The sequence below is a fragment of the Lissotriton helveticus genome, chromosome 1_1 (assembly GCF_964261635.1).
Source record: "Lissotriton helveticus chromosome 1_1, aLisHel1.1, whole genome shotgun sequence".
Taxonomy (NCBI): domain Eukaryota; kingdom Metazoa; phylum Chordata; class Amphibia; order Caudata; family Salamandridae; genus Lissotriton; species Lissotriton helveticus.
Window position 1 is genome coordinate 2,074,348,617 of NC_136057.1, and position 17,362 is coordinate 2,074,365,978.

The following is a 17,362-nucleotide window of genomic DNA, read 5'->3' on the forward strand; positions in this document are numbered from 1 at the left end:
TCCCCTCATCTGAGAAGTGCACACCATCTGCTCTGTACATATCTTGCATTTTGTAACGCAAGTTGTTGTTGTATATTGAACCCATTCCATAGTCTTTCATGTAAGCAGAAACAGATTTATTCACATGTTTCCGTGCTTTCTCAAATTGTGGACAAAATTGGTTGGACCAGTTCCATTTCTGTCTTTGGCATATATTGGAGTATACCATGGCAGTTTGTGGAAAAAGTGTCATCAATTGCCCAAAGGTGTCCTTTAAAAGCATCTCCAGACCTACCCCAGTCACAGTGCCTAGGTCATTTCCACCACAGTGCAAAATTATGAGGTTAGGGTGTGGCAGATGGTAAAAGGTTTTCACCAATGGTATCAATTGATGACATCTCAATCCTCTTTGGCCAATCCATTTTATGTGCACATTTGGTAAATCAAGGTTGTGAAAATTTCTGTTAGCTGCATACCTTTGAGCCCAGTGAATGTAGCTATGTCCAATAATCCAGACAGAATACATGGTGAGAGGAGGTTCTGGTGCAGTCAGATGAAGTGTAGAAATGAAATGGCAGTTGGAACAGTAGGAGTTTGCAAAAAAAAACTGTGGAGTTTCAGTGCTTTTGAATCACAAGTAATGATTGGTGGATTCAGATAGTTGAAAACTGAAAGTTAGGGTGCATGGTTCTGTTGTGTGAAAGAAGTCATTTGAATGGTTAAAAAACAGTCATTTAAAGAAACATTGCACCAGATAAGCTGGTGTATTTTCAGGTCAAACATCCTTGCTGAGGTGATTTGCAACATTGTAGAATAAACTTTTAACCCTGGGAGCTCAGCGAGGAAGGAGTTGCTATGGTAACAGGTAGAAAGGGCTGAGGGGGGGAGGGTGTTGGTTTGAAAATACAGAGGGAAGAGTTTTGATTGGTTACCATGAGCAATATGTGTGTAGAATTAGAGGTTTACTGTGCCATTAATGGTTGCAGTGCCTGGAGAACATACCTTTTGCTCTGCTAAAGAAATATTGGTGTGTGTATCTGACACTGTTCTGAATTTCCCAAAGCATTTGTAAAGGTGAGTTATGATTCATTTAGATAGAGAGTTTAGATTCAGAAACACATTGATTTTCTTTGCTTTTGGTTTGTGTGATGCTTTTTAAAAATACATGGTTTCTATATTTGCAAAAAAAAAGATTTGTATTTTGTGAAATAGTGATGTTTCAATAGTGAAGTTGAATAGTTGTACATAGGACTTGCACTCTGTATCTACAATATTATTTTAAAAATCAATTTTAGGGTAAATCAATGGGTTTCAGTAGTGAAAATGAATGCTTGTATATAGAATCTGTGCTCTGTTTCTAAAATGTTAATTGAAAAACGATTTTAGTGCAAAACAATGGGTTTTAGTAGTGAAAATGAATGCCTGTAAATAGGATCTGTGCTTTGTTCATAAAATATTAAATAAAAAATGGTTTTAGGGCAAATTAATGGCTTTCAGTAGTGAAAATGATTGCTTGTACATAGGACCTGTGTTCTGTTCCTAAAATGGTAATTGAAAAACGATTTTAGTGCCAATCCATGGCTTTCACATTTTTAAGAAGGAATAAATAGTGTGTGCTTAATTACATAAAAATAGTTGAATCTTTTACAAACATGTTACCTGTTTTACCTCAGATTGGGAAGCAGATTGAGTTTCTTTGCTGTTGGTTTGCTTAATATTTTGGGTAATGCTTGGTAGGAATGTTTGCAAGAGATAGGACATGTATTTTGTAAAATAGTGACTTTTCAGTACTGAAATGGAATGATTGTACATAGGACTTGCACTGTGTTTCTAAAATTTTATTGATAAATCGATTTTGGGGCAAATTAATAGCTTTTACATTTTTGAGAAAAAATAAAAAATGTGAGCATGATTAAGTAAAATAATTTGAAGCTTTCATAATCATGTCACCTGTGTTACCTCACATTAGGAAGCACACTGAGAGCTTTATTTATGAAAACAGCGATGCATCACTTTTCACTGTGCACTCCTTGTGACACCAATGATGCATTATATTTAATGTATGACACACCATGTTTCTAGGACTTACAGATAAGTCTGTATTTGTGATGTATCTGTAAGCGCAAAAGTGACGAATTGCTGGAGTGTGTCACAAAAATGACGCAACTCCAGGAATGCATACTTTCACATGGGGAAAGCCCCATGTGAAAGCGTTTGCCTCAGTCTTATGCCTGCTGTTAGGCAGGTGCAAAATTTTGACGTAACAGTGTCCTAAAAGTGACGCAGTGAAATCTCATTGATTTCACTGCGTCACTATTATGAGGCTTTCTGCGGAGAAATGACCCCTCTGTGTACATTACACCTGACAGAGGTATAATGTGGCGCAGAAGTTTAAAAAGTGACGCATCTACCTATATGCGTGACTTTTTAAATATGGTGCAACAAGGTACATGTTTTATGCCGCCGATGCGTCACAAAAAGTGACGCATCAGCAGTGGAAAACTGATGCAGGGTTTTATAAATGAGGTTCATCTTTTTTTTGCACACTACTCCAGTTTAGTCCTGTCCACTGCACTCTTGGACACAAGCCTTACCTTTTGTGCTCCCCTGGACAGGCTTCATTACATCTGCACTCCTGCTTAGGCCTCATAATCTTTTTTAAGAATAACATTTGAAAAACAGAGAAAAGGTTATATGTATAAGCCTTTCATTACACTACTGAAACATTTTTAGGGCAAATTAATGTCTTTTACATTTTTGAGAAAGAATAAATAGTGTGTGAATGATTAGATAAAAAAATTTGACCTTTTCACAATCATGTTACCTCAGATTAGGAAGTAGATTGTGCAGATGAGGTGAGGAATGTCTAGAGGGACAGAGGAGGTGAGGCCTGTGTTCAAGACTGTAGTGGGAGAGAGGCTTTTCTTGGAGAGTGTAGGAGGTGAGACCTGTGTCTAAGAGTGCAGTGGACTAGGCTTCATGAAGCCTATCCCCCACTGCACTCTTAGACACAGGTCTCAAGTTCTTTGCACCCGTGGACAGACCTCTCTTCCACTACACTCTTCAATACAGGCCATACCTCTTGTGCACCCCTAGACAATCCTTATCTCATCTGCAACCCTGAATAGACTTCAACTAATTGGCATGGTTAGACAAGCCTCAGCTTATTTACAGCCTTCGACATGCGGTAGGATTGTTTGCAAGAGAGAGGAAATGTATTTTGTAAAATAGTGAGTTTTCAGTACTGAAATGGAATGCTTGTACTCCAGCAATGTATCCTTTCACATGGGGAAAGCTCCATGTGAAAGCGTTTGCCTCAGTCTTATGTCTGCTGTGAGGCAGGCGCAAGATTTTGACGTAACAATGTCCTAAAAGTGACGCAGTGAAATCTCATTGATTTCACTGCGTCACTATTATGAGGCTTTCTGCGGAGAAATGACCCCTCTGTGTACATTACACCTGACAGAGGTATAATGTGGCGCAGAGGTTTAAAAAGTGACGCATCTACCTATATGCGTGACTTTTTAAATATGGCACAACAAGGCACATGTTTTATGCCGCCGATGCATCACAAAAAGTGACGCATCAGCAGTGGAAAACTGATGCAGGGCTTTATAAATGAGGTTCATCTTTTTTTGCACACTACTCCAGTTTAGTCCTGTCCACTGCACTCTTGACACAAGCCTCACCTTTTGTGATCCCCTGGACAGGCTTCATTACATCTGCACTCCTGCTTAGGCCTCATAATCTTTTTTAAGAATAACATTTGAAAAACAGAGAAAGGGTTATATGTATAAGCCTTTCATTACACTACTGAAACATTTTTAGGGCAAATTAATGTCTTTTACATTTTTGAGAAAGAATAAATAGTGTGTGAATGATTAGATAACATTTTTTGACCTTTTCACAATCATGTCACCTGTTATACCTCAGATTAGGAAGTAGATTGTGCAGATGAGGTGAGGAATGTCTAGAGGGACAGAGGAGGTGAGGCATGTGTTCAAGACTGTAGTGGGAGAGAGGCTTTTCTTGGAGAGTGTAGGTGGTGAGACCTGTGTCTAAGAGTGCAGTGGACTAGGCTTCATGAAGCCTATCCCCCACTGCACTCTTAGACACAGGTCTCAAGTTCTTTGCACCCGTGGACAGACCTCTCTTCCACTACACTCTTCAATAGAGGCCATACCTCTTCTGCACCCCTGGAGAATCCTCCCTTGATCTATAACCCTGAATAGATTGTTTGCTTTTTGTCATTGCTTTGATGTTTGATAATAGTGGTCTATAATGTGCTATATTTTTCTTTAACACAGATTGAAAACAAGATTTCAAGAGTAAGGAAAGATGCCCTCAAGGCAAAGAACAAGAAAATTAGAAATACGGTTTAAAACAAAAACAGCATCGGAATTACAGCAGTCCTCTACAACAAAGACTTCAAAAAACAGGAAAGAAGCTCCTGGTAAGATAACTAAGTCTTTCTTACGGAATATATGTAAAACAAAAAAAATGTTGGACAGCATGTAGAAAAAGAGAAGGAGAGAGTAATTTTGAAAAGGAAGCAGAGACCTTCAGAAAATGTTACTACTGGAGCAGGAGAGAATAATGTGTATCGGAATAGAAGGCAGAATCAGTTTATAGACATTCGTAAACGAATGTTTCGCAATAGGGTGGTTTTAAATTTGTTAAAAAAACATTAGGAAAGGTAAACAGAGAGCTGCTTTTTACAAGAAAAAGAAAAATGTAGAGAAGATTGTTGATCAAGCTTTTGAAGTTAAGAAAAAATTATTTATTTTAATAATCAATAGTATTAGGACACTTAACAAGACAATTGATGTTTTCAAATCAAACAGTAGATGGAAAAGAGTAATTAATCGAACTAATTCTTGTAAAGTTTTTTCAGGAGAATGGATGCACAGTTCAAGTTGTGAGCCATTTTTTAATGAGGAGAGTTACTTCCAGGAGAATGATTTAGTGCATGCAGTTGACACCAGTGGTCGAGCGTATGAAGTGAAAGACGGTTGTCCGATTGAAAAAGAGAAACTTGTGCCTAGAGACCCAGAAGAGGTGTTAACTGATGAAGTTTTAGGGAGACGTACTAAGGGTCCAGTGTACACTTGGAAGTGTAGTCGTATTTGTAGTGTGCGACAGGAATCAATTGATTTGTTTTGTAATTTCTTACGTACATATAGTAAGAAAAGTCTAAAGCAGAAAGTGAAGTTGTTGCAAGACTTAGATCCTTGCAGAGTGAGAGAAAACACAGGTTTGCAAGGGCATTCACTGGCTTGTCTTTCTAGAAAAGTCTGTCAGAGTGTTTTTCATCATTTTAGGATGTTAGCAGTGCATCATACCAAAATGAGGAAATTAGTGAGAATGTTGTATTATGCAAAAAGTCAAGCACTTAAGCTTAAACAATTAAACAGTGCTCTTTTGCATGGAACTGAATAAGATGTGAAGAAGATTTGTGAAGAAATTGAGATTTGTTATTTTGGTGAAAAAGAGGACAGTGTAGAAATTGACACAGCAATTCAAGGTAATGTGGAAGACAATGTACAGATTTCAAGTACAGAAAAGTTTGAGCAGGAAATTACCAGGTTTAAGGTGAAATCAAGTGAAAGGCCGAATTTTACTTGTGTATGTTGTCGACGAAGTCATTATAAGCATCAAACTAGATCAGTTGATTTATACGTAAAAAGTGAAAAGATGAATAATTATGAGTGGAAGGATTTTGCAACTTATTTGTGGGTGGAGAATTGTTTTGATTTGAGTTCATATCAGCGTATTTGTAAATATTGTTATGATAAATTAAATCAAAACAGAATGCCTGCTAGAGCTGTTCATAATAATCTGGAGTTGGTAGACATTCCCCGTGAATTGATGGATTTAAATACATATGAGTCTATTTTGATTCAATGTGTCCATCCTTTTCAGGCAATTGTTCGCATGGAGCCTAAGATAGGGAAATTGCCTCCTACAGATTTGCAGAGAGGATTAAAGGGAAGAGTTGTTTATTTGCCTCTAGAGGGACTTTATGGAGAAAGTGAATCTGCAAGATAATATTTTAGAATCTCATCTAATCAATCTCATGGCATGTCAGCGTGGTACAAACGAGTATTGGTACCGTCGTCATGGGGAATTGAAATGTATGCTAAGAAACCTACGAACTCCTACATGGTTTCTCACTCTTAGCTGTGCCGAGTATGCATGGGACGACTTACTTCAATTTCTACGAGAGGCAAATGCAAATATACAAAATATAGAATTCAAAACACCTGGAGAACTGTGTTCTTTGGATCCAGTGAATGTATGCAGATATTTCAATCATAGATTTGAAGCTATGATGTCTTTTATTACCAACAAAAAAAATCCTCCCCTTGGAGAGGTTTTGGATTTCTTTTGGAGAAAGAAGTATCAAGCGAGAGGTGCTCCTCACATACATATGTTGTTGTGGATTAAAGATGCACCCAAATTTGGAACAGATTCGGATGAGACAGTGATGAGCTTCATTGAAGAGTATTCAACATGTGCTGTTCCGAAAACTACCGAAGAAAACAGTTTAAGGCAACAAGTTTTACGCTTTCAATCCCATCGTTGTGGAAAGTACTGTCATCGAAAATTCAGAAATAAGGACAAGTTCTACACAAAATGTCGTTTCGGCTTTCCATGACCAGTGATTTCTAAAGGAAGAGTAAATAATTTGATGTCTTCTCTGCGACATACTGTGACGAGGAAATCACCAAAAAATACATACAATTTAAAAAGAAACAAAGAGTCCAAGTACATCAACGACTACAACCCAGTGATTTTGTCCATGTGGAATGCTAACATGGATATTCAATTCGTTGCTGACAACTCTATTGCTGTGGCTCGATATGTGACGTCTTACATCACAAAAAAAGAAAAGACAGAACTGAAGGAAATGTGGGAGGACATTTCACATGAAAAGAGTCTAAGCAAGAAATTATACAGTTACAGTCTGAAGATGTTGTCACATCGAGAAATTGGAGCATATGAATGTTCTGATCGATTGTCGTCAGCAAGTCTCTATGCCTAATCTAGAACCATCATTTGGGTGAGTCTAGGTCTTGCTGCAACACGAAATCAAGTTTTGAAATCTGTACAAGAAATAGAGTATTTGGCGGAGAAAGAACCAGAAAGTACAGATATTTTGAAGACAAGCATGTTGGATACATACTATCCAAATAGAAGTAGTCATCTTGAGAACAGTTGTTTGTATGAAGTTCTGCAAAACTATATTTATAAGAGAACCATCAGAGAAGATATTAACAATGAAATATATGCTATCATTGGGTGTGAAGGATGTCTAGTGAGACAGAAAAAAGGCCATTTGATTAATCATCAAAAATTGAGTTGCAAAAATCCAGAGAAAAGGGAATTTTACTATTTAGCTCTTTTGCAACTCTTTAAGCCATGGCGTACAGAAGAGGAACTACTTGGAGACTTTCTCTGTTACGAAGATTCTTTTAATGCAACCAAGGATACCATAGAATGTCCTGTTTTTCCAAATTATCTGCAAATGTTGAACTAAGAAATAGAGCAAGAAGCCACAATTGCTGCAGAGATTGCTAGAGACAGTTCTCAAGACAGTCAGAGTACTGCTTCATTGAGCCAGGATCCACTTGGAGGACCAATTATTCAAAATGAAGCTGCCACTGCCATGGATGAGGTGGGAAGAGCTATGGAACAAGCTCAAGATGATGTAGTTAACTTAGAAGATTTGGTGAAACAACTAAACCTTGAGCAGAAACAGATATATGACGAAGTCACAGATCAGGTTGAACATGGATTCACTCATGAGAAAAAAGAGTGCTCATGTTTATCTTTTAAACCAGTCCAACTGTACGTGAGTGGAGAAGCGGGAACTGGAAAAAGTTTTCTGATTAAAGCAATTGCAATTTATCTGCAGAAAAGGACTGAATCACCGCTGTCTTGTGTTGTTACTGCTCCAACTGGGCTGGCTGCACATAACATTAAAGGGATTACTTTACATCGTTTAGTGATGCTGCCAGTGGAGCATGATAACAAATTGCATGTTATTGTATTATAAATTGCAATATCACAAGCTACCTGGAGATGCGTGTTCCAAAGTTTCGAGAGTCCTGAAGAAAATGAAACTTCTTATCATTGATGAAGTAAGCATGGTGTCAAATATAATGCTTGCTTTGGTGCATTTGAGAATGCAAGAAATTCTTAGAACAGACTATGATGTCTTATTTGGAGGAAAACATATTATTGTTTTTGGAGATCTTCTGCGGTTGACTCCAGTGAAAGGACAACCTGTGTTCAAAATGCTCACGCATGAAGATACCAGGAAGTGCCTAGGAAGCATTGGAAACGTTAATATATGGTTAAACTTCAAATATGCAGAACTGCTTCAAAATATGCAGCAGGCAAAGGATGAAGATTATAAAAATATTTTACAAGATGTAAGAATCGGAAAAGTAAGTCAGCAAGGGAAAGAAGCTTTACATGGATGGTTAATTTCAAATTTGTACCCAAATGAAAACATTCTTCCAGAGAATATTTTTAAGAAAATTAACGAGAAGAAATCTGGCATATGTTTGATGCCAACTCTGAAAGAATGTTCCATGTTCAACAACAAAATGTTAAAGTTAGAAAATGAAGAGATAGTGAAACTGGAAGCTACAGATATAATAGAGCATATGGGAGCAACAATTATTTTGTCTGAAAATTTGAAATCAAAATTGGATTCATTAGAGAAGACTATATCTAAAACTGCTGGTTTTGAAAAGACTCTGAATGTGTGTTTGAATTGTCGTATCATTTTGAGAAGGAATTTAAATGTTGAAAGAGGTCTGGTAAATGGAGCAATGGGTCATGTTGTTGGTTTTGTGAATTACAAAAATAGAGATGGAATTGAAATTTTAAAAATTAAATTTGATGGCATTGATGAAATAGAACACATTTGTCGTTGTTCAGCTAGATTTTTGCTCGTGAAAGACTTATATGTTCGCCGAAAACAGTTTCCTATTTGTTTGGCATATGCAGAGACAATTCATAAATCTCAAGGTTTAAGTGTAGATTGCGCTTTGGTGAACATTGGAAGTTCTGTGTTTAAAGAGGGTATGGCATATGTGGCATTATCACGAGTCTGAACTTTATCAGGATTGTACTTGATTGAGTGTGATGAAACAAAGATTTGTGCAGATCTATATTGTGTTAAAGAATACAATAGGTTAAGAAGAGAGTATGCTCCACATTTGCCTCAATATCCTCTGATTGAAAAACGTGTGGTAGGCCGAAAAAGAAGAAATGAGAGTAATTGCAGTGAGGTAGTAGCAAAAAGACAAAAAGTAGATGAAACTGTAATTGTAAGCAGAAGGAAAAAGGATTCTGTTGAAGATGTTGTTGGATTTCAGTTTGAAAACAGTTCTGGTGTCAACTGCTATGCTAATGTAGTGGTTAATGTTGTTTTTTTACTTCAAAATATACAAGAACAGATTGTTGAAAATCGGGATCAAAGATTCTGTTGTTTGTTGAATTCCGTGTTTGAGAAATGTACCAGTGATAGAGCAAAAATAGAAAGTGTTTCAGAAATTCGAAATCTTCTAGACGTATGTTCTGGTGAAAATCAATTTTCACAGAATATTCAGAAGGATTGTCATGAATTTTTAATGTATATGTTTGATGTATTGGAAGATGAAGGTGTAGATATGAAAAATCTTTTTAGCCTTTCTTATCAATGGCAGCATGACTGCGACAACTGTACTTTATCAAGTACTACTAGAATAGACACTGAAAGATTTATATATTTGACTTTACCAGACTGCAAATCAGTGCCTTTTAATAATCTAGTTAAAGCAGCGGATCACAATATGGTGTGTACCCAATGTAAGTCTACAATGCTGTCCACATTATTTCTTCAAAATTATGGTCAGTATGTCATTTTAATGTTCCAACGATGTAGACCTGATGGAACTAAATTAACGACTTCTATTAAAAATTTCGTGGCTTCTCAGTTATCGATATCAGGAAGAACCTTTGCAACTGTAGCTATTATTTTTCATGACGGTCCTTCTACAACATCAGGGCATTACACATGCTATTTAAAAAGTTGTAAAGGTTGGACCCAATGTAACGACACTCATTTGACTTTCAAACAACGTTTGCCTTTTGGCTTAAAAAATTCACACCTAGTGTTTTTACAACCAAAATTTAGGTAAAGGTAATTGGCCTATGAAGACGGGAGCAGTTAATAAAGGTTATTTTGCTGTTTAAAAATATATTCTGAGTAAAAGTGAACCAGGTAATATAAAAAATGGACTTGTCATATAGGTACTGTAAGTGGATCTCATAGTAAGTGATATTAGTATTATACAAAATGATGAACATGAGTGAGTCAGAGATGGTTTTACAAATACTTAAATATTGTGAAAATGTTGTAGAGCCTTTCTTTCAGAACGTCGGAAAAAAGGTCATTTCAGAGTTTCTTTGAATTAATTTGAAAATATACTCATACATCTGACACTATTTGGCCAAAAGGAAAGATACAGGAATGAGTAAAGAATCATGACTGAAAAAAAGGAGTATATGAAAATAATGAAAATATTTCAGATGTTCTTGGAGCTTTTGATCTAGAAAGTCGATGAAATTGATGTTTTAGTGAACATTGCAACGAGAAAAGGACCTCCATGATATACTATTTGGCCTCAAGGAAAAGTATGTCAATCAAAGATTAGTGTACATTTGTCATTTGTCAGTATCTAAGGGTTTTTTTAAAAACACAATCTTTTAGATTGTGTTTTTTTTCCCCGCTGTCATATGAGGAGTAATTTGAACTCACTGTTTTAAGTGAAATTCAATATATTCTGAGAACAGCAAAAATAAACTATGTAACATGTTGTACAAGTTATTCTATACTTTGGATTGTGTAAATTAAATTGTATTCCCATTCTCTGACACTCACTTTCCTTTTTCCATCCTCTTTCCGCTCTTTTTACTCACTTATAATGTCTTTCTCTCACTCTCTGTAACCTCCGTTCCTTTACTCCACTACTTTGACAACCCCTCATTCTCATTTCAACTGTCTGCATCCCCTCTCTCCCTTGCATAACATTTCAGCTTTCAGTCTCTCTGCTTTACTTCCCTTTTCCGTATTTTCCTCCTTTGCTCTTTTAGTAATTCCTGTTTACTCACTCAGTAGTATTATCGCACTCTATCACTATAAATCACCCACTCTCCCTCGCTTATCTTTGTTTGCTCCTTACTTTTGAACTCTTCTCTCTATTTTTCGTTCACTACTTCTATGTCCTCAGTGCCTCACTCTCCTTGTGTTATGTTCACTTGTGTTTATCTACCTTCTATCATTTCTTTCACAACAACTTCACTGCTCCTCTCTCATCGTTCTTCATCCCATTTCTTTTACTCTGGTTCCATTACTATCCCTCATTTCCTTTCTTTCAATGTCCATCTCTTTACTTTCATCACCAAATTATTTTCTCTCAGTAGCACTGTTTTAGTCGTCTTCTCCTCTCTTTCCTTTTTTTGCTCCCTTACTCATTTCCTTTTCTCACTCATTGTACTCCACCTCACTCAGTTTTTCTCTTAGTGTGTCTGTCTACTAACTTCCTCACTCCATTTTCCTCAATCGTTGTATATTATCCTCTCTCCCTTCATCCGTTCACTCTATGACTGTTCTTCACTTACTCTCAGTTATCTTCTATTCCTCATTCTTCTAAATGCATCCTTAATTAAAATGTTTTCTGTCTCAGTCATTATCTTTTTACTTACTACTGTTTCCTGATTTAGTTTTGCTAACTCACATTGTTTTAGTTTTTTTCTTACCTTCAGTTCATTTCTCTGTTCTTCTCTTCCTCTGTGTCAGTGAATCTATATGCCTTACTCTTAGTAATTTGCTCTCATTCTATTTCTTTTTTTCTCTTTTTATCCTTCTACCTTACTTTATTTCCCTTTCTGTGTCCTTCACTCTTACTTTATTTCTAAATACACTGTTATGATTTTTAACCTCTTCATTTGTATATTTTAATTTAAAATACACATTTTACTAATTATAACTTATTTTTTCTTCTCTCTTTCACAGATACAAAGTGTAGTAAAAACAATTAATTAAAGTTACATTTATTATATGGTAAGTATGACTAAAAAAATGTAGTTTGTCATCACCCTTTGCTTTAAGCTTACTAATATTTTCTCAACCAACCTCACTTCTGTGTCTTTATTCTGCTTCCCTCACTTATTCTTATTCTCCATGTTTACTCCAATTTCCCTATTTCCCCTATCATATTCAACTTCTTTCAATCCCTATTCTTTACTTCACTTACCCTCTGTTCCCTTCCTTTGCTTCTTCACTCATTCTGTTTTTCTTAATTATTTACTTCACTTCTACACACACACCTCATCCCCCTCTCAACACATGCACACACCTCTAACATACATCCCACACACACACCACACACACACCTCATACACACAATAAATTCCCCCACACACACTCTTCACATACACACACACATTCTATACACACACATACATCGCACACATATACACCCCACACCCATACACTCCTCACACATACTTCACACACCCTCACCTCCACCCACACCAAAACACCCCACACAGCCACACCCACAGACACACCTTACACACCCACACCCCGACCTACACCCACTGACTCCCTATAAGTCACACACACTGCATTACTTATCTTTCTTTGCTGTTTCACTCAAACCCATTCAGGTACTGTTTTCTTTACTCTCTTTGTCCTTTCTCTTTGTCACTCCCCATGTCTTATCCTAATTCAATTTTTCACCCTCTTTCACCCCTCTTTACTTACACTAACTGGTCTTTTCTTACCCTCACTCACCGTTCTTCATTTATCCCGGTTACACCACTACCCTTCATTCTCAATTTTTACTGTCCTTTCTTTTTCTTTCAACACCCACTCACATTCTCCCACTATCTCTACTTTAGTCTTCTTCCTCTCTCTTCCCTTCTTTCGCTCCTTTAGTCATTTTACTTTTCTCACTTTCACCCTATTACACCTTCTCTGTTTTTTACTATGTAATAAACAATCCCTCTGTGTTCATCCTGTAGCTCTCTTTCTCTTACCATTACTCTCTTTGTGTTCTTCCCTCATGCTAACTCCTTCATTAATTTTTTTTTCTATTTTTTGGGGGGGGCGGCCCCGGTACGCGTACCCTAAGAAAAAAAATTTGACAGAGATTCATTAAAAATATAGGTTTATTTTTATAAATGAAAGGTAGTTCTAAAAAGAACTGTTTTTTTCTTCTTTTTGTTGTTTTATATTTTTTTAATGTGTTTTTGAACATTTTGTACTTTTTTTGGCTTTTCAAAACAGTTTTATGTTTTTTTTGTATTTTTTATGGGGAGAAACAAACAAAAGGGAATTGAAAATGGCTCAACTGGAGCAAAAAACAAAAAACGGAAAAAATTACTTTTTTTTGGGGCAATTGTGATTGTCACCAGCAAGGACGACGAGCTTTACGCTCTTTTCACCATAGGCGATGAGCTTGCCACATTCAATGCATGTGATTCTAAAATCAGCAAATCGTGGCTGAATACAAGGCATCATCTCTGTTGCTTCTGGTCCCAATGGAGTGGGTTGTGTTCTTTTGGAGGTGGTCCGTGAAGACTGGGGGAGGTTACTGGCCAGTTCCCTGAGCTCTGCACGAGAATAGTTGTTTGGATGCTTCCGGGTCATATGTCGAATCATGGTATTATTACCAAAGGAATATTTTTTGTTTGGGTTGCCCCTTGAGAGTTGTTCGCCACAGATTAGGCAAGTTACCTTGGCCGCATTCACTTTTTTCTTGCCCTCTGGGAGTGAAAAAAACTCCCATACAATGTGTGACTTGGGCTTGTATGGGGTATTTTGTTCAGGCAGCCATGTTCTCCCCTCCTCCTCTTCCTCTTCCTCCTCCTCGTCTTCCTGAAAATCAATGTACTGTTGTGGTGGTCCTCTTGGTGGTGGTGGTGGTGCAGATGCTCCAGCTGTTTCAGCTACAGTAGCCATTTGAAAGTACAAAATAGTTCTCTCTCTATTGCTGAAACAGGTCTTCCTCAGTCAAAGGACAAAGTCAGAATAAGGAAAAAAGGTGGGGTCTTTCATCATTTGGAAAAACAAAACTGTCCTGAACCAATGAGAAGTGTTATTTTCAGGTCATATGACCCAGGCTTTACTCATTTGGAAACCAAAACTGTTCTGCACCAATAGAAAGTTTTATTTTCAGGTCACATGACCTGACGCGCTTACGCTACGGGCCCCGGGGCGCGCCCGTAGTCGCGCTCCGGGGCACGCCCCGGGGCGCGCGGCGTAAGTGCGTCGAGACGTTGCGTGATCATATGCGCATGCGTGCTTCCAGGTGCGCTTACGCTGTGCGTCAAATGACGCATCATGCGTCTACGCGATACGTGACGATGTTGTTTTCGTTCGCGAGAATAGCGCTAACGGGACGCTCCCCGGTACGTGCCCCAGGGCGCGCCGCGATCGTATGCGCACGCGTGCTTCCGAGTGCGCTTACGCTGTGCGTCATATGACGCATCACGCGTCTACGCGATACGTCACGATGTTGTTTTCGTTCGCGAGAAAAGCGCTAACAGGACGCTCCCCGGTACGCGCCCCAGGGCGCGCTGTAATATTGCGCTTACCCGTGCGTTCACCGGTACGTGCCCCGGGAGCGCCCCGGGGTTAAAAATAAAAAAAATAAAATAAATTGGACATAATTATACAATATAAAATTCGTTTTAAAATTTATCATTTTTTATACCTATAAAGATTTGCTATTAAAATACCATTGAAATTCACTGAAAAAACCATAGGTTCCACACCAGTTATAGTTAGGAATTAGCATTAAAAAAAACTATTAAATTCACTGAAAAAACCATAGGTTTTACACCAGTTATAGTTAGCTGGAAGTTTTACTCGCATAAAACCATTGAAATTCCACGTTATAGTTAGTTGGACTCACTTTAACTTGCGCGTGCAATGCACTGCTGATGACGTCACATATTACATCACTCATGACATGGTCAGTGACATCACAAGATCCGAGCATGCGCTCCTTTCACACAACACGGGCTAATTCATGAACTGATTGCTCGTTTAATACGCAATTTGGCGCGTTTGGCCAATTAGCACAGGTATAAAAGGGCGTGCCTCCTGCCTGTCCGTCACCTCCACTCCCTCTTGGACGCCGGCCAGAGGTACCGACGGATAGGTAGGTTGGCTCGCTCCCCCTATGCTGTGCCATTCTTTGAACTGCCTCTATACTTTGTTCTTAATGTTATTTGAGTTTCAGCATCATAAGGCTTTGCTTAGAGCTTATTATACTACTTCCTTTCTGACCAACCCATAGCTAGCCAACTTTTGATAAAGGGTCAGCCATTCTTTCTCTTTGAGACAACTGAGCTATGTTCAATAAAGGAAATATAATCTAACATAGCAAGACTTTGGTTTGGAGTTTGTTCACACAGCAAAGTCTTATAGTATAGCTTTGTCTCCTATTTTTACAGAGCGGGGCCTCAACTTCCAGAGTGGGTGCCGGGTGAGGTGAGGTAACTTCCCACACAATGCTGGGTGAGTACACTTTAAAAAAAAAAAAAATTCAAATAATAAGCATTGTGTTATTTTTTGAGTCAGGAGAACACTTTGTCTCTTGATATAGTGGTGAGAATACCTATTCACCACTACATGTGTGTTGTCTGTCTTGTTATTTTGTTAATTGTGGATTACTAAGGATAACAGTTCTCAAACTACACTTGTTGTCTGCACTTGTTTCCTTAGGGAAGGACGATTCATTTAAAGTTTCCTCCAGTTAACATTGGGACTCCAAGTTCCTGGTAGGAGTACTGTTTACTATTTGAAATGTTATTATTTTTCTATATTTGCAGTTGCCTCTTTTTGACATCATGGTCCTGACGAAAGCTGGGTAATATCCTCGACAGCTGAAACATGTCGACCACACTGCACAGCGCTATATTATAGTTATACTTTTGAACTGTACAGCGCTTGTTTTAATCATGACACTAGAACAGTGCCTAATAAACATATTTTCTGTTCTGGTAGTTATTTTTAAATACTTCTTTCACACATTTTCTCACTGAGCACTGCACACTCATCAATACCACTCTGAAATACACTGTGGCTAGAAGGTGATCACGATTTTCCTGTCTCTACACCATCAATAGATGTGTTGGGTGAGACTCGGAATATACCATCCGTATCCCAGATGACGATTGATCCGCCACAATGGTGGGCTGATGGGAAGTTTTTCAGCCCAGTGTAATTTCATTTCCACATAACTTTATTCCACGACAGCACACACTATTTCTGACTAGGTGCCTCCTTTTGTATTTATTGGTATGCCTAGGGTTGTGAGGCACTATGGTCAATAATCTAACCCACTCAGACCCCCCCACAATTTGGTATTTTGGTATGTTAGAATGTAGGCCTGTCATGAGGGGGACCTTGCGGAGTTTGTACACGGTGCTGGATTAGACGGTTGCTTTGCTGTCTGCTCCTGTTGGTGGTTGTTTCAGGTGTCTTGTTTTCTTGTAATAAATCTACTTATTGGATGCACTGCTGTCTTCCTCTTCACTACATAAATTTGGCAACGCCCGGGAGAAAGCAAAAAGAAGGCACCACTCACCAATATTTCAAAATTGCTTGCGTTGTGCTGAAGACCGGTTTTGTTTGTGTAGCTGTTTCTACTCATGCCAGGGTCGTCGTCAGCTCATTGAACTATGTCATCCTACTTCTGGTAGGATTTATATTTTTCGATTTTGCACTTCCTCTGCTTTTTCACTACATTCGGGTCGCTGTACTACACTTGTGTAAGTAGTGTTAGTATGCGTTTATACTAACAAATGCATCATGGTCCTAGGGAGGGCGCCCTCTCAGGCGCAGCTCATACAATGTTTCAGGGTGTGCATTTGCTGGACAATTGTGTTTGCTATTAGAAGGTGGTGCATGGCTTCCACCATGTGATAGCAAATACTTGTTCGACTACTTGAAGCCAGAGGATAAAAACCTTGTATCACTGTAATAGAAGGGATGCGGATGGTAAAAATGGAGAGAAAAGAACAAAACAAAAAAAACGGTCTCACGCGTTCTTTTAAATGAGGCCCCTGGAGGCTGGTAATGTTCCGTGGCAAATCCAATTGTTATATTGCAGGGTCTCTTTAGAACTGGGGATCTTAATGTCACATGTAAATTAGACGCGGAAGGGCACAGAGACGTTTTGCAGCCTAGTGGAACGCCACCTTCCCGGGTATTGTTTACCAATTGTTCGGGGAGGTTCGAGGCCAACTGAAGTCCGGGGATTGCCACACTCCAGTTCCTTATTTAAATATGCAGGGTGGGCCTCGGCAG

At 38.3% G+C, this 17,362-nt stretch overlaps 1 protein-coding gene across 2 annotated transcripts in view; it reads right to left on the reverse strand.

The window, feature by feature from the left end:
* LOC144755927 (calcium-activated chloride channel regulator 1-like) overlaps positions 1 to 17,362 on the reverse strand; it is a 368,989-nt gene that overhangs the window by 50,772 nt on the left and 300,855 nt on the right. The window lies entirely within an intron of this gene.